The 21,469-nt window shown below is 48.2% G+C and overlaps 1 protein-coding gene across 12 annotated transcripts in view; it reads left to right on the top strand.

The window, feature by feature from the left end:
- PLEKHA6 (pleckstrin homology domain containing A6) overlaps window positions 1–21,469 on the top strand; it is a 335,253-nt gene that overhangs the window by 165,468 nt on the left and 148,316 nt on the right. Inside the window, exon 1 of one of the 12 annotated variants that reach the window (XM_075335644.1) lies at window positions 8,818–8,969. The exons of the other annotated variants lie outside the window; for them this stretch is intronic. The gene's annotated coding sequence lies outside the window, so the exon portion shown is untranslated. Of the gene's footprint in view, window positions 1–8,817; window positions 8,970–21,469 lie in introns of those variants that run through there. 12 annotated transcript variants of the gene reach the window in all.

The raw sequence follows: 21,469 nt of genomic DNA, 5'->3' as shown, positions 1-21,469 counted from the left end.
TGGATGTGCGCTGCTTCCCATAGACTTGTATTGACGACGCATTGCGACGGATGGCTTGTATCAGCCGCCCGACGCTGCATTGCATCCGCCGGGCGGAAAGAACGCAGCATGTAGCATTTTTCTGCGCTTCCCAGAGCGTCAAACAAATGCAATGTGCAGGATTCCGTCGGCGGACGTCATTTTTATAATGGAAGCCTACGGTGGCGGAATCCGTCGGAATCTGTCATTTGAAGGATTCCTGTGACGTATCCGTCTTTACATAACTGAGCATGCTCAGTTGAGTAAATCGCTGAAAAAAAAGCTACAACGGATTCCGTTGTTTTGCAGGATCCGTCGCATCAGTTGTGCCACTATATGCAATGCATCCGTTACATGCGTCACACAACGCAATGCGACGGATGCCGCACAACGCAAGTGTGAAACTAGCCTAAAGGGTTATTTCAATTTTAGTCTTTCATGGATGGGATGTGAACAACTCTTTCCAGCTCTGATCACTGAAGGTGGCACTAAATATCAGCTAGGCTTTGCTTGTTTATTAGAAATTAATGGGAGTTATTCAGAAAGTGCAGCACAGGAAGTTACTCTAAATAAGCCAGTCGGCTACTCCCATCTCAAGCCATTAAATCTTCAGAAAAGAAGAACCCTATACTTGTCCTGCAGTAATGATGTGCCAACCATGCATACATGACCACTGCAGCTAATCACTCACTCATCACATATCATACATGCAAATATTGCTGAAGACGGTGGATGGTCCCTAGAAGAAATCCATTTTAATGTGTCATTACTAACTTTTCTCTCAGTTATTTAGTATTTGTAAAACCTTACTTTATTTCTGTTCAATATAAAAACAACCTCATTATTTTGCTTTTTACTTACCAAAATCACATATTTTATCTATATCTAAAGAAGAAAAAATCCCTCTCAAGTTAAGACACCTTTCAGATGCACTTTTTTCAGCATTTTATCGCGCTAAAAGAGGCAAGCAATTTATGTTAGACTGCGTTTCAATTTAGTATAGGGACTTGCAAGTATGAGGACCTTCGATGTGGGTCGTGAGCTGGCATTTTTGGCCTAAACATGGACCAATATCATGTATTTTATACATAATTTCCATCATTTTATTACACATTTTCCTATTTTACCAGGATGCAGCCAGGCCCTTTAGTGTTGGTTGGGTGAGTTGGGGTGTCTGACATTAAGGAGTGCACTCATATAGTACTGGGCAGCCCGCCTGATCTAATAGTATGGGTGTCATCAATAGGCTGGAAGCCAGACACTGTGCATCACACGTGTGACTGACGCCCTATGCAAGCCTTATCTGTGTGCATGTCTAATATTAGGAGCCATCTCCTCCATGAAATGATTGGTTTTAAGTGTCTGTTTCATCAGTATTTTGCATATATGATGTCCCTACATTTATCACCGGGGCTTGCTGCATCCTATTAGTGCATTAATAATCTCACCTGGTGTTGGCATTGGCTATTTCTTTTTTTATGACTTTTTTTTTAAATTATGTTTTTTTCTATGAGACACTTTTGTTTTTCCTCATTTTCTTCCAGGAACCATATTTTTATTTTTCCATCAACATGGCTGTATAAGGGCTGTTTATTTTGCTGGACGGTTTGTAGTTTTGAATGACACAATTAATTTTAGCATAACATTTTTATGGCGATTTTATGTGATGTGACAAAAATTTTAGATTTTAAAGCATTCATTGTGCAGTAAATGACCTGACAACTTGATTCTTCAGGACAGGACGATTAGGCTGCTTTCACACATCCGGCTTGAGCCCTGCGGCTCAATCCGGCTGTGCAAGCTATGCAACGGATGCGGTGAAAACAACAATGCTACTGAGCATGCGCAGTGGCAAAAACCGCATGCGGCGGCCGGATGCGGTATTTGCCGCATCGCGCCGCATCCGGCCGCCATAGGCATGCATTGAGAGATGCGCCGCATCGGCCGAATGCGGCGCGATGCGGTTTTTTTTGCCGCACGAAAAAACGTGCCAGGCAACGTTCCATCCGGCCGCCGCATCGGCTAAATCTGCCGCATGCGGCAAAAACCGGATGGAACGCAAGGCCATGCGGCACAATGCGGCACTAATTAAAGTCTATGCAGGAAAATCGCAACCGGCAGAAAAAAAAAACGGTTGCGATTTTCCTGCAAAGTGCCGGATTGTGCCGCAGAAGAAAAACCGGAGGTGTGAAAGTACCCTAACAGTGAGGGCTCTTTTCCACTTGCATACCGCTTCCGATGCAGGAGCATTGGAAGCGATATGCTAATGACCCTCTGCTGCGGGTGTCAGCCGAGTGTCATGCCACTGTGATGCCATCTTGCGATCACATCACAGGAGCAGAGAAGATGGAGGGAGCATTTTCTCCCCATCTCCTCCGCTGCCTCTCTGCGTGCACCACACTGCAGTTGCATAACATGCGAGTGCAGTGCGATTTTACACACACGTGAACCGAGACTCTGCAAATCGCAGCATGCTGTGATTACACCGAGAGCCCGATTCATGTGGAGAAAAAACAGGACAGAGGACACTATCTCATTGATTAACACTGGTGCGAGTGTAATCCGATTTTTAATTGGATCGCACTCGCACCAGGAAATCGCAGATGGAAAAGCGTCCTAATACTGTTAGTGATCACTGAACATAGTAAAACAACGTTTTTATTTTTCCACTGTTGGAGCCATGTGAGGGCTTGTTTTTGCCTGCCAAGCGGTTGTTGTTATTGATACCATTTTGTGGAACATATTATGATTTGATTGCTTTTCACTGCATTTTTTTGAGTGAAGGAATGCAGCGGGTAAAAAACAGAAATGATGGATTTTAGATTTTTTTTTACGCCATTTATCATACCGGTTACTTTATTTCATATTTTGAGAGATCAGACTTTTTATGATACTTTTTTTTATTTCATATTGGGTGAGGTTAATTTAAAACTTATTTTAAGTAAGCAAAAAGATTTGCAGGCCCCTTGTCCTGCCACCCTTGGTAGTCCATGGCCACCAGATTGATATCTTCCTAGTACCTGTGACATCCCTGACATGCCTTGTTATTGGCAGGCTTCAGTGGTGTCATGTGTGGGTCGTGTTGTAACGTCACAATGTCACAGTGGCCTACCAATCAGGAGAATGCCAGGGATCCTTGGGTATGCAGACGTATACTTTACCCCTTCCCATCACAACCATTGTTTTTTTTTTTCCCTGTCTTTTTCTCTAGAGCAAATTTTTCATTTTTTTTTCTACCTCTGACCCTTAGCTGGTAGAGGGCTTGTTTTTAGCTGGTGTTGTATTTTTCAGTGGCACCAATCAAATTACCATATAATTTGCTTAAAAAAAATTCTTTCTGTGCAGAAAGCTAAAAAAAAAACCAACCACTTTTGGGAAGGGGGGTTATTTAGTTTTTACTGTGTTCAGTGTGCAGTAATAATGACAACTTTACAAGCTTTAGCCTGTGTCAATTTTGAGCAACATACAACTTTTGATTGATTTATACTCTCATCATTTGTTGGGAGACAAGGTGACCAAAACACAGAAATTCTGGCATATTTGATTGCTTTACTCTTTTCACTCTTGTGAGTAAATAACGTAATATTTGAATTGTTTGGATTTTTATGGATGTGGCTATACCTACTTTGTATATTAATCACAGAACCAATACCCTGTAATACTTCTGTTCCATCTGTGATTCCTTTGTGTATAAATCAGACAAGTGCTATCTGATCTTTATTGGATAGTACTCGCTCCAATGTTATACTATAGAGCAGTGCCAATCACTGTTTTTTTTTCTCATGCCGATTTGGCAAGAGAAAAAAAATGCTGCATGCTTCGATTTTCAGTGTACAAATCTATGGGTGCGTGTGAAACATCAAGCTGCACTCGGATGTAGTCATGAAGATGTCATTGACGGCCCACCCAGTCTACACAGGCGAGAAGGTCAAGCCATGGGTGTCATGAATTTCGAATTTGGCTGTGTTTGGTGATGAGAGGTGACACAGGGAAAAAGTATTAAACACGCTTACTTAAATTTATTTAACACTTTGTACAAAAGATGCCTTCAATATGGAGAAACTAGTCACATGCATTACTCAGGTGTGATTTTTGGCCCATTCTTCCACACAAACACTCTTCAGATCCTGAAGGTTCCATGGGCTAATTCTACGAACTGCGAGCTTTAGTTCCTTCTATAAATTTTCTATTGGATTCAGGTCAGTGATTGGCTGGGTCATTCTAGAAGCTTTATGTTCTTTCTCTAAAACCAAATGAGAATTTCCTTGGCTGTATATTTGGGATCATTGTTTTGTTGAAACCCTGGTTTCATCGTCATCATCCTTGTAGATAGAAGCAAATTTTTATCAAGAATGTCTAGGTACATTTGCCCATTCATCCTTCAAACAGCTTGCCAGTATCACATGCAGAAAAACAGCCCCGCGCTCTGATGCTCCCACCTCCACTGTTGGTATGGTGGTTTTGGGGCGATATGCAGTGCCTTTTGGCTTCCAAACATATTGTGTATTATGACATCCAAAGAATTCAATTTTAGTGTCATCTGACCAGACTATATTGCCTAAATATTGTTGAGCAAAGTTTAAATGTGCTTGTACATATTTTTGTTCAGCAATGGAGTCTTGCTTATTCAGCGTACATACAGGCCATGTAGGTTGAGTGCATTACTTATTGTTTTCTTTGAAACAATTGTACCTGCTGATTAAAGGCCTTTCTGTAGCTCTGCATAAGTGATTCTTTGCTCTTGGACAGCTCTTCTGATAATTCTTTTCACTCCTCTTTCTGAAATCTTGGGGAGCACCTGGTCGTTGCCGGTTTATGGTGATTAACCCTATGTCTGCAGGTTAATAGCGTTTTTATACATGATAGATTCTCTTTAAGCTCTCCATCTTCTCCTCAGCTGTGATACAATTCTCGCATGCGAGAAAATCGGAGCACAGTAAATGACACTTAATTCACGCTCGCAGCAGAGTTTGAGCCGAGTGTCATTAGCATAAAGCATCTGATTCTCTTGCATTGGATGCCATACGCCAGTGTGATGTATGTCTAATAGGCATACTAACATGGCAGACGGGTAGGCGCCTTCATTAGGACCTCAACTGCCATGATGTACCACATAATTCTGCATAAGAGAACCACTGGCATGACAATTCCCTTCCCCTTGCGACCTCTTACTTACCATGGTTGCTAGTGACTGCAGCTTATAAACTTAGGTTGGCCTAAGATGCTGCTCTGATTGCCGCAAGTATATGCGAGTGTTAGTGGTTAGGAAAAAAATAAAAAAAACAGTAGGCACCAACTGTACAATAGGAACCTATTGTAAAAAAACATGTTTTATGTATACTTTTTTTTACTGGATAAACCAATTATGGTTATTTGCGTCCATGTATATTCACTAAAGAGTTATCCCCATCTTCATACATGATTATTGGATAGTGCTTTTAAATACAAGCAATTTAACAATTTACTGTTTATTACATTTTTTAGCCGTTCTTGAGATATTAACACTTTTCATTTGTTTACAGCTCGTTGCCTTGGAGACAGACCACCGCTGCTAAACAGTGGTTTTCAATTGAGCTTTTAAGCACTGTTTTGAAGCTGGCCAGGATTTCTGGCACACACTGTACCTCCCCCCACAGTACTTACAGATAGGCAGCAGTGGTGGTCGGTCTCCTAGGCAACAAGCCATAAAAAAAAAATATCTACACAATGACTGTAAAAAGTAGTAAATTACAAAATTGACTGGTTTTATATGTACCAGCCAGCAATATTTGTCTCTAAAGATGGGTTGTTTATATGACATGACATGTACACAGCCTTAGGGAATGTGTACATAATGTGGTTTTTAAACGGAAGATGCTTCAGGAAAAGTCTGTTTTTGTTTTTTTTTTCCCTGAAATTTCTTTAGGGTATGTGCGCACGTTGCTTTTTACCTGCTTTTTTGCTGCTTTTTCTTCTGCGCTGTTTAATGCCAAAATGGATGTGTTCTTCTATTCAAGCAAAGTCTATGGGAATTTGGGTTTCTTGTTCACACTATGTTGTTCAAAATGCTGCCTTTTTGTGGCAGAACTTTGGTCAAAAACTCAGCTTTTCAAAGAAGCAACATGTCAATTGTTTTTGCGATTTGGGTTTTGCACTGCAAAGCTGAGTTTTTGACCAAAGTTCTGCCACAAAAAGGCAGCATTTTGAACAACATAGTGTGAACAAGAAACCCAAATTCCCATAGACTTTGCTTGAATAGAAGAACACATCCATTTTGGCATTAAACAGCGCAGAAGAAAAAGCAGCAAAAAAGCAGGTAAAAAGCAACGTGCGCACATACCCTTAGTGTTTTATTATTAGTTGTCTTGTATTTTTTTCAACCACCAGAATTTATTTTTTTTTTTACACATTTTTGTGGTTCTTTTTTTTAATTGCAGTTTTTTTTTTTTTTTTTTTTTTTTTTACTCCAATCAACAATGAAGAAAGCACAACCATTTTTTTCAAGCAAAAATGCTGGTAAAACTCTTAGGCCCATTTCACATTGCGTTTCAGTGGCTCTGTCGGGGTATCCGTCCAAAATCCCGCACCTCCCACACAAAACGTGATTCTGACGTACGCGCCAACAGATCCATTGAGTATCAAACAGATCCATTGGAGCAGACAGAAAGAGCCATTGGAGCAGACAGAGCAATCGTATGTTCTGTTTTGCACCATTTTCGGGTGTATACGCTTTCTGCAGGCGGATGCCCAGACATAGCAGACTACGTTCGGGTGTCCGCCTGCAAAAAGCGTATACACCCGAAAATGGTGCAAGACAGAACATACGTTTGCTCTGTCTGCTCCATTATACTAAATGGCTCTGTTGGCGCATACGTCCGAAACCCGTTTTGTTGGGGGAGGTGCGGGATTTCGGACTGATGCCCCGACGGAGCCGCTGAAACACAATGTGAAAGTAACCTTAGGCTATGTGCGCACGCTGCGTTTTTTACCGCGTTTTTGGCTCAAAACTTCATGTGTTGTGCTTCCCCAGAAAAGTCTGACTTTTCATTTTTGCTGTCCGCACACACCTTTTTTTTTTAGCTGCGTTTTTGAGCTGTGACAAAAAAATGGACATGTCAACTCTTTTGCTGCGTTTTTCTATCCATCCAATGCTTTGGAAAAATGAAGCAAAACGCAGTGATCAAAAACGCAGCAAAACACGCTGCTTTTTACCGCTGTGTTTTTGTGTGTGTTTTGCGTCCAAAACACAAACGCAGCATCAAAAAAACCCGCAGCATTAAAGACAGCTGGATGCGTTTTGATCCATTGACTTCTAATATGAAGTACAAAGTGTCTTCAGCCATTCTTGATGTTTTTGGAAACATAAAGGGGTTAAAAGACACTCAAATGCCTGAACATATGTACAGAAAGTCATTATTACATTGAAATGCATACAGTGATTATTGTGGGCTTTTTTCAGGTGGGTTTTGAGCGGAATCTGCCTATACCTGAAGTGTGCACATACCCTAAACCTATCGCTCCCTTTAGTGAGCCCCACTGCCTGTCTGTGGGATTGTGAGGGGATTATTACACGACACCAGAATACTTCTTGTCAGAGGATGAAGGGTGAAAAAGTTAGAACAATATTTGGTGAATATCCTGTATCAGAGGAGGGGGTGAGGCGAGCAGGCATGGCGGTGAGGCGGAGGACAAGAGGTGTAAACTCGCACTGTGTGGTCAGTGAGCTCCTGGCCATGTCAGGAGGCCAGCAGTGGGCTGAAGAGTGTCCCTGGGTGGTGAGGAGGCCAGCAGTGGGCTGAGGAGTGTCCCTGGGTGGTGAGGAGGCCAGCAGTGGGCTGAGGAGTGTCCCTGGGTGGTGAGGAGGCCAGCAGTGGGCTGAGGAGTGTCCCTGCGTGGTGAGGGGAGGACATGAGCTGTAAGCTCGCAGTGAGTGTGCGGGCAGTGAGCTCCTGGCCATGTGAGAAGGCCAACAGTGGAGGACACAAGGTGTAAACTCGCACTGTGTGGTCAGTGAGCTCCTGGCCATGTCAGGAGGCCAGCAGTGGGCTGAGGAGTGTCACTGGGTGGTGAGGAGGCCAGCAGTGGGCTGAGTGTCCCTGGGTGGTGAGGAGGCCAGCAGTGGGCTGAGGAGTGTCACTGGGTGGTGAGGAGGCCAGCAGTGGGCTGAGGAGTGTCCCTGGGTGGTGAGGAGGCCGGCAGTGGGCTGAGGAGTGTCACTGGGTGGTGAGGAGGCCAGCAGTGGGCTGAGGAGTGTCCCTGGGTGGTGAGGAGGCCAGCAGTGGGCTGAGGAGTGTCACTGGGTGGTGAGGAGGCCAGCAGTGGGCTGAGGAGTGTCACTGGGTGGTGAGGAGGCCAGCAGTGGGCTGAGGAGTGTTTCTGGGTGGCGAGTGGAGGACACAAGCTGTGCGTTCAGTGAGCACCTGAGCCGTGAGAGAAGGCCAGCAGTGGGCTGAGTCCCTAGATGGTGAGGGGAGGGCATGAGCAGTAAGGTCGCAGTGAGTGTGTGGTCAGTGAGCTCCTGGGCCATGTGATGAGGCCAGCAGTGGAGGACATAAGGTGTAAACTCGCACTGCGTTGTCAGTGAGCACCTGGGCCGTGTGAGGAGGCCAGCAGTGGGCTGAGGAGTGTTTCTGGGTGGTGAGTGGAGGACACAAGCTGTGAGCTCGCACTGTGCGTTCAGGCCAGCAGTGGAGGATGAGGCGAGCTCGCAGTTGCGGTCAGTGAGCAGTGCACCTGGGCCGTGTGAGGAGGCCAGCAGTGGGCTGAGGAGTGTCCTGATAAGCGGGGTGGTGAGGAGGAGGAGGACATGAGGCGGAGCCCGGGGAGAGGAGCTGCTCGGCTGTGCTGTGAGAGGAGCTCGGCTCGTCCCTGCCCTGGGCACAGGTGGCAGCTGCGGGCCGGTACTGTGGGCTCTATGGACGTGTGGGATGTGAGGGCTGCCAGCCGTAGGACCACTTCACCCCTCGGATCTTGTAAGTGCAGTGTTATTCTGTTACAGGGGGCAGGGGCTGGTGCCTTCTCCACATACTTCTGCCATGATGCCATGCTGCCATGCCATGATGCCATTATTATCCTCCTCAGCATCCCTGTTATTATTGTCTCTCCACAGCACAAGCTTTACCATACAGATCGCTGCTTTCTGTCTGTGAATGGGAATATCCAACAGAGAACAGCCTATGCTGATCATGTCTGACAGCAAGCAGAGATCTGTAGGAAATGCCCCATTCCAATCAGCAGCACTACATACACAGCATGCCCTGAATATGGCAGTGCTTTCTGGCAAATTCATATATATATATATATATATATATATATATATATATATATATATATATATATATATATATATATATATATATATATATATATAATTCTCATATATCTCTGTAGAAAAAGTGCATGAAAAACGATGTAACAAAATTGAAATGCTCCCAATAATACTGTCACAAAAACTAGGAATACTCTTGAAATTCAGGTTGTTTTGTTTTTGCAGACAGTGAGCACAGCTGATCAGAGCCCCCAGGTGAGGGGTCACTGGAGTGCCCATAGATCACATAGATCAGCCATCCCTGGGAGGGAGGTTTGATTGCCCTGTGTGTATTGTGCCTGGATCGATCATTTATCAGGTCACAGATTATGTCCTGTGTACACAAAACCAAGGAACAATACAAATTGTTAAAGCTGTGATGCCCATCAGTAATCAGAGTGGTGGGCTTTGTGGGGCCATATTGCAGGGCTGCTTTTCTATTACCTGTATTTGTCCTTGCAGTTCTAAATAACCTGATTTATATAAAAGTGACCCGATTTTTATATAAAGTGACCCGCCGGGTGATTCCTGCTGCCCAAACCCCCAGCAGCATGAACTGGGTACAGGCTTCCTTATGACTAGCGTCTATGGGGCAGTTCAGACGTGGTATAATATATGGGCAGAGAACGCCAATCTGGGCACCTTCCCTCTGCCTTCTCCCCATTCCTGGCTTTTATTTCTATAGCTTATTTATAATTTCTCAAGGTATAGGCAGAAAAATTCACCTCGCATCCGGCCAGCAGAAAGTACATATGGCAGTGTGGTATGGCTGTGTAGACTCTTGTCTCCCAATAAAAATAATCCCTTTTTTTTGTAGAGATTTGATGCGCCAGTCATTAGAGATCTGTGTACAAGCAATATGCTAATCAGGCTGGAAATGCATTGGGGGCGTCAGAGCACCCCCATCCCCCAACACACCTCCAGACTGATTAGCATATGGCTTCACTAGATTTCTAATGACTGGCGCATCAGATCTTTTTTTTAAAAAGATGTAATTTTTATTTGGGGAACAATGCCTACACAGTCATACCACTATTTCCATATGTAAAAATCGTGCTGACAGGTTCCTTGTAAAGCATATTTATGTTTGTGCCACAAATCGTTTTTATCATCATAGGCTGGGTGGTAAAAATGTATGGTGGGCATGTGGTACCCCACCGATCCTGAAATGCAGGTCCTGTGTTGCCCATTTGGATATGTGATTTACATCACCTCCGCTCCATTTACACTGTGTATAGGAGCTACTCCATACAACTGGTCACGTGCATCATCGCTTCATTCACAAGGGTGTCATGGGATGGGATCAGTGGTGGTGCAAATGGTAGGACCTGGGGATAGAAATGCTGTTTGTAGGACAATCCCTTAAAGGGAAGTGATCATAAAAAAATAAGTAAAATAAAAAATTAATAATTTAGCAATTTTCATACTAACTACTGAGGCTTTTTTAGGCTCCTATTTTTGTCCAGGTAGAGTTTATGTGGCGCCCCTGACCTGGTCAGGCACCACTGAGTACTGCACCCATGCTGGGGACAGTACAATACAGGTAATCCAGAAGGCTGACAGGGGTGTGGTACACAGGCGCATAGTAATCAGCTCTCACACATGTACCCATGAGAGGACCCCTGGGGATCCCAGGAGGGGGAAAAGCCTTGACCTTCACTGGAATAGTGGAGGGGGCCAAAAGCCTCCATCTCCTCTCAAGGGGTGTGGTAAGAGAGTCTGGTTGCTAGGTGGCGTAGGCAAGAACAGGAGAGGAGGGGCAGTGAGTCAGTTAGAGCAGAACTCCTTAGGGCTCAGTGAGGAGCAGACCTGTGGGGCTGTTGCTGTCTAACAGCGCCCGCGCAGTGGCTACTGACGGGGGAGAACGGTCAACTAGGAGTGCTACCCGAAATCCATCTTCAGCTAAAGAGAGCACGGAGTGGGAAGTAAGGAGACTGCTAGAGAGTACCAGGCCCAAACGGGCGGCAGATCCCGAAGCGGAGATAGATCCAGCTTTCTTTTGCTAAACCTGCCGGTGTGGGGCTCTCAAAGCCCACGCCACAACACCACAAAAAGCCGCAGCCACGTAGCCACAGTTAGGGCCCATAGGTCACAGGAGGCAAGCAGCTGGAGTGGCCTGGTCCAGGCGACAAGCACACGGCAAACGAAGGGGAGTGAGGCTTCAGCAACTTCCCTGGGTGACCCCCATAGGGACTCAAAGTCGGGGTCACTCCAAACCACCAAGGGCTAAGGAAGGCGAGTTAGTAGTCACCCTCACAAGTCAGCCTGAAGGACACCTGGTTCCCGCCTGGTTCATCCCAGCTACGCCCGGGTTACTCACCCTGCCACCTGAAGTGAGTAAAAACCCTGAAAGACATTCTGCTTGTGTGGAGTTATTCTGCGCCTTGTGGTACTACGCACCTACACAGGGCCCTGGGGCTTGCCTCACTCTCAGGAGGCTATTCCAACTAACTGCACACACCATCAGCCCCAGGCGACCCTCAACCTGCAGTGGCGGTCCCTACTGGCCGCAATACTGAGAGTGGCGTCACGACAAGAAGAAGATCTCCTACCTGTGACCAGATCCAGCTACGTGGAGTCCCTGAAGGTAATGCACCGACACAACACCTGTGGGGCTTCACATCTGGCGTCACGAACAGGATAAGGACTAGACCTGTTCAGACAGGTGACCATGTGCCTGGGCGGTCCGCTTGAAAAATTGGAAGCGCCGCCATATTGCCACCATGAAAAGCGCGCTGAAAAACAACAGCAGCCCGCGCTGGGAGAAGTTACCGCCCACGAAGAGGTGTGGCTACCCAGAGATCCCCTGCAGAGTTCTGACCTTGCCAGCTATGAGAGTGGAAGCGTCCAGAGACGTCGGGACAGAAAGGGAGCCAGAAGCCTGCTGCTGGGAGAGGAGCTGCTGAAAGAGGCAGAGCGGAAACTGAACAGCTTGCTATTAGAGGCAACGGCGAGTCCACAGCTGGGGAGTCGTGCAGAAGAGGGCGCAGAAGAAATGGCGTCTGACCGCAGAAATCCAGAACCGGGCTCCGCTGCCTGGTGGTATCGGGAGCTGGCCCAGTTCTGCGACCGACTGGAGACCCGGGTTGTGGAGCAGATCCGAGAAGAACGTATGGAACTTCTGGAGATGGCTGCCGCGGTTCAGGCCTATGAGAGGGGAACCGCACGACGAGTGCCAGACCGGACGGCGACGACTCAGACCCCGATGCTGCCACCGATGGGTGAGTCCAGTATTACCCCTGCCGGCCCGGATGCCCCGACCCCTGCTGCCACGCCCGCGGTCCCTGAAGAGGCGCCCGGCGCGGCGACGCTGAGCCAGGCCGCAGCCACGCCAGGTGCGGCCCGCCAAGACCCGGCCGCCGCAGCGATGCTCTGCTCGGCCCGCCAAGCCCCGGCCGCCGCAGAGATGCCCTGCTCGGCCCGCCAAGCCCAGGCCGCCGCAGCGATGCCCTGCCCGGCCCGCAAAGAACCGGCTGCCACCGCGACCCTCATCCGCGCCGCAGGCGTAACGCTGACCCAGGCCGCCGCCCTGCTAGGCCCGGCCCGCCAAGACCCCACCGCCGCAGCAACGCTCGTCCGCGCCGCAAGTGAGGTGCTGAACCAGGCCGCAGCCACGCCAGGCGCGGCCCGCCAAGCCCCGGCCGCCGCAGCGATGCCCTGCTCGGCCCTGCTCGGCCCACCAAGACCCGGTCCCTGCAGCGACGCCCAGCCCAGCCTGCACAGATCCCATCACAGCTGCGACGCCGATCCAGGCCGCCGCCATACAGGGCGCGGCCCGCCAAGACCAGGCCGCCGCCAAACAGGGCGCGGCCCGCCAAGACCAGGCCGCCGCCATACAGGGCGCGGCCCGCAAAGAGATTGCATCACCATTTACCCCGGCCTGCAAGGCCAGAGCAGACACCGCTCCCCAGTCCAAAGAGGTCCCTGCTAGGAAGTCCCTGATAGGAGAGGACCCCGAATACTGGAAGCTGAAGGCTGACCTAGAGGCCCAGTTCCCACAAGAGATGGTGGATCGGTATCTGCTCCCTCCGCACACCCCCAAGAGGGTTCCGGCAACCCCTGCAGCAACCACGCCAAAGAGTCCCCCGCCTGGGCCTGCTGAAGAAAGCCCATCCCCAGCACTGCCACCAAAGGAGTGCCAAGAAGAACTAAGGGGGAGAGGAGGCCAGGAAGCTGAGGAGCTGACTCCGGAGCCACCGGCAGTGGAGCAATACTCAGAGCCGGAGATGTTACCCTATTCCCGTTGGGATGAGGAGGACTTGACACCGTCTGCTGATGAAGACCAGCCCAGAAACCTCACCTGGGGCCCTGCGGGCATTGAGGTAACAGCCCAGCAGAACCCAGCCCGCAAGACCAGGCGTCGCAACAGAACAACGCTGTCCCCTGCACCACAGTCTCCAGAGCAGAGAGAAGTCACAGCCAGAGACCTACAGGAGAAAAGGTTCCTGAGAAGAGCCAAAGCCCAGGTCAGAGGACCCCTTTGCAGAGGAGTAGTGGAGGATTTCAATTTGAGAAGTGGATATGGATTCATTGTAGCACCTGGTGTGAAGGAAGGGATATTTGTCAACCGAAGAGATGTGAGCGCTCATCTGCCTAGAGGACACCCTGGCAGAAACCTAAAGATGGGGGATTCAGTACAGTTTACCATGCATCAAGGCGAAAGAGGACTGTACGCGCTTGACGTAGCACTATGTACCAGCAAACCTTACAGCCACCCCATGCTACAGGAAAGAGAAACAGATACAGGAAAGGAAACAGATGAAGATAGAGAAAGCAGAGACAAGGAACCTGCAGATGAGACAACAACAGATGAAGAAAGAGGCCAAGAAAGCAACAGGTGCCGCAGCCCTACAGGCCCAAGCCCTGGTGAAATGGAGGAGTAAAGTAAAGAAAGAAGTTATCAGTTAAAGTTTTGAAAAAGTTTGTTTTGCAACGTTCTCAAGTTCAAGTAATGTGCCCACAAAAACTATTGTGAGAAAACCATAAACCTTAAGGCTATGAACTGGCTATAGCCACAAACTCTCGCAGTGTAAATAGTTACACCAGAGGGCACCACCACCACCAGAGTCAGCCTGTTTAGGGGCTTGGCTCGTCTGCAACCAGGAGGAGCCCGTCCGTATATAGGGCCTTGGCTCGCCTGCGACCAGAGAGCATGCCTGTTTATGGGGCCTGGCTCTCCACCACAAAGAGGGTACCTGGTCAGCACCAACTGTGGAGGCCGCCTCTGCATCCTGCCAGAAGAGGCTGAAGGCGCGGATCCACCAGGCCAGGTATACCCTGAAACCACCAGCCCATGTAAGCCGCCTCTACATCCTGCCAGAAGTGGCTGAAGCCGCGGCCAACGTGAAAGGGTTTTGGGTGGGTTAACGGACTTGTGGGTGGAGGGTGGTGATGTATGGTACCTGGTGCTTTTAAAAATGTTTTACATGTTTTAATGTTTTATGCATTTTAAAATGTTGTCTTGCAGCCCGAGGACGTGCTGGTGATAACTAAGGGGGAATGTGGCGCCCCTGACCTGGTCAGGCACCACTGAGTACTGCACCCATGCTGGGGACAGTACAATACAGGTAATCCAGAAGGCTGACAGGGGTGTGGTACACAGGCGCATAGTAATCAGCTCTCACACATGTACCCATGAGAGGACCCCTGGGGATCCCAGGAGGGGGAAAAGCCTTGACCTTCACTGGAATAGTGGAGGGGGCCAAAAGCCTCCATCTCCTCTCAAGGGGTGTGGTAAGAGAGTCTGGTTGCTAGGTGGCGTAGGCAAGAACAGGAGAGGAGGGGCAGTGAGTCAGTTAGAGCAGAACTCCTTAGGGCTCAGTGAGGAGCAGACCTGTGGGGCTGTTGCTGTCTAACAGCGCCCGCGCAGTGGCTACTGACGGGGGAGAACGGTCAACTAGGAGTGCTACCCGAAATCCATCTTCAGCTAAAGAGAGCACGGAGTGGGAAGTAAGGAGACTGCTAGAGAGTACCAGGCCCAAACGGGCGGCAGATCCCGAAGCGGAGATAGATCCAGCTTTCTTTTGCTAAACCTGCCGGTGTGGGGCTCTCAAAGCCCACGCCACAACACCACAAAAAGCCGCAGCCACGTAGCCACAGTTAGGGCCCATAGGTCACAGGAGGCAAGCAGCTGGAGTGGCCTGGTCCAGGCGACAAGCACACGGCAAACGAAGGGGAGTGAGGCTTCAGCAACTTCCCTGGGTGACCCCCATAGGGACTCAAAGTCGGGGTCACTCCAAACCACCAAGGGCTAAGGAAGGCGAGTTAGTAGTCACCCTCACAAGTCAGCCTGAAGGACACCTGGTTCCCGCCTGGTTCATCCCAGCTACGCCCGGGTTACTCACCCTGCCACCTGAAGTGAGTAAAAACCCTGAAAGACATTCTGCTTGTGTGGAGTTATTCTGCGCCTTGTGGTACTACGCACCTACACAGGGCCCTGGGGCTTGCCTCACTCTCAGGAGGCTATTCCAACTAACTGCACACACCATCAGCCCCAGGCGACCCTCAACCTGCAGTGGCGGTCCCTACTGGCCGCAATACTGAGAGTGGCGTCACGACAAGAAGAAGATCTCCTACCTGTGACCAGATCCAGCTACGTGGAGTCCCTGAAGGTAATGCACCGACACAACACCTGTGGGGCTTCACATCTACAAGAGTTTTCCTTTCACCAGATGCAGGGTTGCAGTGACAGATAACACTTTTATACACTGCTGATACCACAGGATCCACCATTTACAATAAGTGATGTCATGGCTCCCCTCCTTCACAATCACAGTAGATGCTGCAGAAGAAAAGATTGGGCTGCGGTTTGACCACTGTGGCCATGTACATGTATTGTTTCCTGAAACAGAAAGTGGGGTCTCACCCACTGTGGCCATGTACATGTATTGTTTCCTCCAGCAGGAAGTGGGGTCTGACCCACTGTGGCCATGTACATGTATTGTTTCCTCCAGCAGGAAGTGGGGTCTGACCCACTGTGGCCATGTACATGTATTGTTTCCTGAAACAGGAAGTGGGGTCTGACCCACTGTGGCCATGTACATGTATTGTTTCCTGAAACAGGAAGTGGGGTCTGACCCACTGTGGCCATGTACATGTATTGTTTCCTGAAACAGGAAGTGGGGTCTGACCCACTGTGGCCATGTATATGTATTGTTTCCTCCAGCAGGAAGTGGGGTCTGACCCACTGTAGCCTTGTACATGTATTGTTTCCTCCAGCAGGAAGTGGGGTCTGACCCATTGTAGTCTTGTACATGTATTGTTTCCTGAAACAGGAAGTGGGGTCTGACCCACTGTAGCTATGTATATGTATTGTTTCCTCCAGCAGGAAGTGGGGTCTGACCCATTGTAGCCTTGTACATGTATTGTTTCCTGAAACAGGAAGTCTAAAAAAGCCCCAGTAGCCAATGTGAAAATGACACAATTTTCTATTTTTAGTACAAATTGTGATATGTACAAAATATATTAACATCTGATTTAATGAATCGGTAATATTCTGATCAATAGGTAATCTACAGCATGTAATAAAGACGTCCTTCTGTTATGCATATTGGATTGTTAGAATAAATGGAAACCTCGGTGTTACCAGGGGCAGAGGTTGGGCAGTGGGTGTCCTGGACAGTCTCGCACTGTATAGTCCTTCCGACATAGGCAACAGAAATTATAACACCCAGGCCTCAATATACTCCTAAATAATCAGGAGGAATAGCAAAGTTACAGCATAAATGGAGTAATAAGAAAAGATGCTCCAGAATTGTGTCAAGAAGAATTCCAGTATTGATTCATATCAGGAGTGGTGACACACATATTGTGACATAAAAAAACATTTCAATCAGACGGCTGCCAAACAACCAAACCTATTTTGAGAATGTATACGTCCCAGTCATGATCCTTACTGCTCATGTGACCGTTTCATGTTTCTCTGGAAGGGGGGGGGGGGGGTCTCCAGCATCTGTACCCCAATATATGTCCCATTGATTCGCATTTAGGATGTTACACATGTGCAGTCAGTCTTCTGCTCTCAGCATCCCTAATATGAGCCCACAGGTTACCCTTACCGCCATCTCCTTCTTACCAAAGGAATTGTACCACCAGTGCATGCCTAAAAACCCAATAGATGTCTGACTAGTATGTAAAGCAGGTGGTGGCAGCGAGGTGGCTAATAAATGGTTAATAGGACAGTCAACAGTGCGTGTTTGTTTTCCTCTGCAAACATTGTTCCAAGGTCCCTGGTCCCTGAAGAAGTGAATGGAGCTTGTGATAGGGCTCAGTACAGCTGCTGGCAGCTCTGGGTGCCCGCTCTGTGCGGGTACTGTTTACCCCACTGTGTTACAGGCTGTGTATGGACATTTACACCATATTTGTTGATATTGTCACGTTTCATGTGGTTTTATTACATAGTAAATATTAGATTTTATCCTGGCAATTGTCTCTATAGTATGAGAAGTGTTGGAATTTTACAGCAGGATGACCTGATTGTGTTTGGTTTGGGACCTGCAGCCCTTGGCATCCCCTTGGCATGTCAGGAATGGGTCGGTGTTGTGGGATGTAACATGACACACAGGTATCATTCTTGTACTCCACACATATACCGGACAGTCACTACATGCACACACTATGGCTCCATTCTCAAGTCACACTGGATGAATTCTTTAGTCACTATTTTTTTTTTTCTGTCCCCTATGGTAAGAAGTGATTTAACAGTAATGATCTGGCTAATTCTCAAAATCTGGGGACACGTACAGCCGCCTATGTTATATAGGGCTGCCGATGGTAAACTGCCCAGAATAAAAAACAATAAGGTGAATAAGGGTAAGTTGGTGCGTTTTTGCTCAGAAAACGCTGTGACATTGCTTCCCCAGCAAAGTCTATGAGTTTTCATTTTTGCTGTCTGCAAACAGCATTTTTTTTTAGCTGCGTTTTTGTGCTGCACACAAAAATGAAGCATGTCAATTATTTTTGCGTTTTTCACTGCGTTTTCCACCCATTGAGTTCAATGAGATGTTAAAAAATGCAATGAAAAACGCAAATTGCAAATATAGCTGCGTTTTAGTGCGTTTCTATGACTAAAAACGCAGCTATAAACGCAAGGGGTGGGTAGTAAAGGGACATGTCACCAGGGCAGCTGGTAGAGTTGGATACAGCGCCAGAAGATGGCGCTTCTATGAAAGCGCTATTTTCTGGGGTGGCTGCGGACTGCGATTCGCAGCGGGGGTGCCCAGAAAGCATGGGCACCCTGCACTGCGGATTCCAATCCACAGCTGCCTAGTTGTACCTGGCTGGACTGAAAAAATTGGGCGAAGCACACGTCATTTTTTTTTTTAAATTATTTGATGAAATTCATGAAATAATTAAAAAAAAAAGGGCTTCCCTATATTTTTGGTTCCTAGCTGGGTACAAATAGGCAGCTGAGGGTTGGGGGCAGCCCGTACCTGCCTGCTGTACCTGGCTAGCATACAAAAATATGGTGCAGCCCAAGTCATGTTTTTGGGGGGCAAAAAACTCCTGCATACAGTCCAGAATGGAGGATGCTGAGCCTTGTAGTTCTGCAGCTGTCTGCTCTCCTGCATACACTATTAGGCCCCCTTCACACTTCCGTGAAAAACACGCACGTGTGTTACGGGCCGTTTTTCGGGTCCGTATCCCGTTTTTGTGTCCGTTTTTATGGTCCGTGTGGCATCTGTGTGAATTGCGTATGCTAGCCGTGTTTGTGTGTAGAACGTCCGTGTGTGCGTGTGGAATTAACGTGTATGTGTACGTGGAATGTCCGTGTGGAATGTCCGTGTGTGTGATGCACAATGTCGTTTATAAATGTCGGCTGACAGCCGACAGAGTTGCGCGATGAGAATGAACTCGGGTGAACTTCACCCGACTTCATCCTCATACCGCGGCTCTGTCTGTGTCGAGTACTGATTAGCGGTCACCTGTGAAGGATTCACCGGTGACCGCTAATCCCCCGAGTGACTGAAGTTTCCCCCCCTCTCTCATACTCACCGATCCCCGGCGCGGCGCTGCACGGCATTCACACTGCTGCGGCGGCTTTTACTATTTTGAAAAAGCCGGCCGCTCATTAAACAATCTCGTATTCCCTGCTTTCCCCGCCCACCGGCGCCTATGATTGGTTGCAGTGAGACACGCCCCCACGCTGAGTGACAGGTGTCTCACTGCACCCAATCACAGCAGCCGGTGGGCGGGTCTATACTGTGCAGTGAAATAAATAAATAAATAATTAAAAAAAACGGCGTGCGGTCCCCCCCAATTTTAATGCCAGCCAGATAAAGCCATACGGCTGAAGGCTGGTATTCTCAGGATGGGGAGCCCCACGTTATGGGGAGCCCCCCACCCTAACAATATCAGCCAACAGCCGCCCAGAATTGCCGCATACATTAGATGCGACAGTTCTGGGACTGTACCCGGCTCTTCCCGATTTGCCCTGGTGCTTTGGCAAATCGGGGGAATAAGGAGTTAATGGCAGCCCATAGCTGCCACTAAATCCTAGATTAATCATGTCAGGCGTCTCCCCGAGATTCCTTTCATGATTAATCTGTAAATTAGAGTAAATAAACACACACACCAGAAAAAAATCCTTTATTAGAAATAAAAAACACAAACATATACCCTGGTTCAACAATTTAATCAGCCCGAAAAAACCCTCCATGTCCGGCGGAATCCAGGATGGTCCAGCGTCGCATCCAGCTCTGCTGCATGGAGGTGACAGGAGCTGCAGAAGACACCGCCGCTCCTGTCAGCTCCACACAGCAAATGAAGACAGACGCTCGATCAGCTGAGCTGTCACTGAGGTTACCCGCTGTCAACACTGGATCCAGTGTTTCATTGTGTCCACGTGTGCGTGCTCCGTGCAGATAACGGACATGCATCCGTGCAAAACGCAAACACATACGGATCACGGACACGCACACACGGACATAATGAAATAACGCACGTGTGACCACAATCATAGATTAACATTGGTGCATGTTTGTCCGTGTCTCCGGTATATACGGAAACGGAACAAACACGCACGTGTTTCACGGACGTGTGAAGGGGGCCTTAGATGTAGGATGCTGAGCCTTGTAGTTCTGCAGCTGCTGTCTGCTCTCCTGCATACACTATTGGATGGAGTATGCTGAGCCTTGCAGTTCTGCTCCCCCTGCCTCTCCCTCCAGCATACAGTCCTGTATGGAGCATGCTGAGCCTTGTAGTTCTGCAGCTGCTGTCTGCTCTCCTGCATACACTATTGGATGGAGTATGCTGAGCCTTGCAGTTCTGCTCCCCCTGCCTCTCCCTCCAGCATACAGTCCTGTATGGAGCATGCTGAGCCTTGTAGTTCTGCAGCTGCTGTCTGTTCTCCTGCATACACTATTGGATGGAGTATGCTGAGCCTTGCAGTTCTGCTCCCCCTGCCTCTCCCTCCAGCATACAGTCCTGTATGGAGCATGCTGAGCCTTGTAGTTCTGCAGCTGCTGTCTGCTCTCCTGCATACACTATTGGATGGAGTATGCTGAGCCTTGCAGTTCTGCTCCCCCTGCCTCTCCCTCCAGCATACAGTCCTGTATGGAGCATGCTGAGCCTTGTAGTTCTGCAGCTGTCTGCTCTCCTGCATACACTAGTGGAGAATGAAGAACATATTGAAGAAGGAAATGACATCAGACTTTTTTTTTCTTCAACAATCTTTAATGGCAATGTTGACTGATAATAAACGCATAAAACCGCAGTGAGCAAAAACGCAGCAAAAAATGCACGTGTTTCACGGACGTGTGAAGGGGGCCTTAGATGTAGGATGCTGAGCCTTGTAGTTCTGCAGCTGCTGTCTGCTCTCCTGCATACACTATTGGATGGAGTATGCTGAGCCTTGCAGTTCTGCTCCCCCTGCCTCTCCCTCCAGCATACAGTCCTGTATGGAGCATGCTGAGCCTTGTAGTTCTGCAGCTGCTGTCTGCTCTCCTGCATACACTATTGGATGGAGTATGCTGAGCCTTGCAGTTCTGCTCCCCCTGCCTCTCCCTCCAGCATACAGTCCTGTATGGAGCATGCTGAGCCTTGTAGTTCTGCAGCTGTCTGCTCTCCTGCATACACTAGTGGAGAATGAAGAACATATTGAAGAAGGAAATGACATCAGACTTTTTTTTTCTTCAACAATCTTTAATGGCAATGTTGACTGATAAT

This window comes from Anomaloglossus baeobatrachus, chromosome 2 (assembly GCF_048569485.1).
Source record: "Anomaloglossus baeobatrachus isolate aAnoBae1 chromosome 2, aAnoBae1.hap1, whole genome shotgun sequence".
NCBI lineage: Eukaryota > Metazoa > Chordata > Amphibia > Anura > Aromobatidae > Anomaloglossus > Anomaloglossus baeobatrachus.
This window is presented reverse-complemented; position numbering and strand designations above follow the sequence as displayed.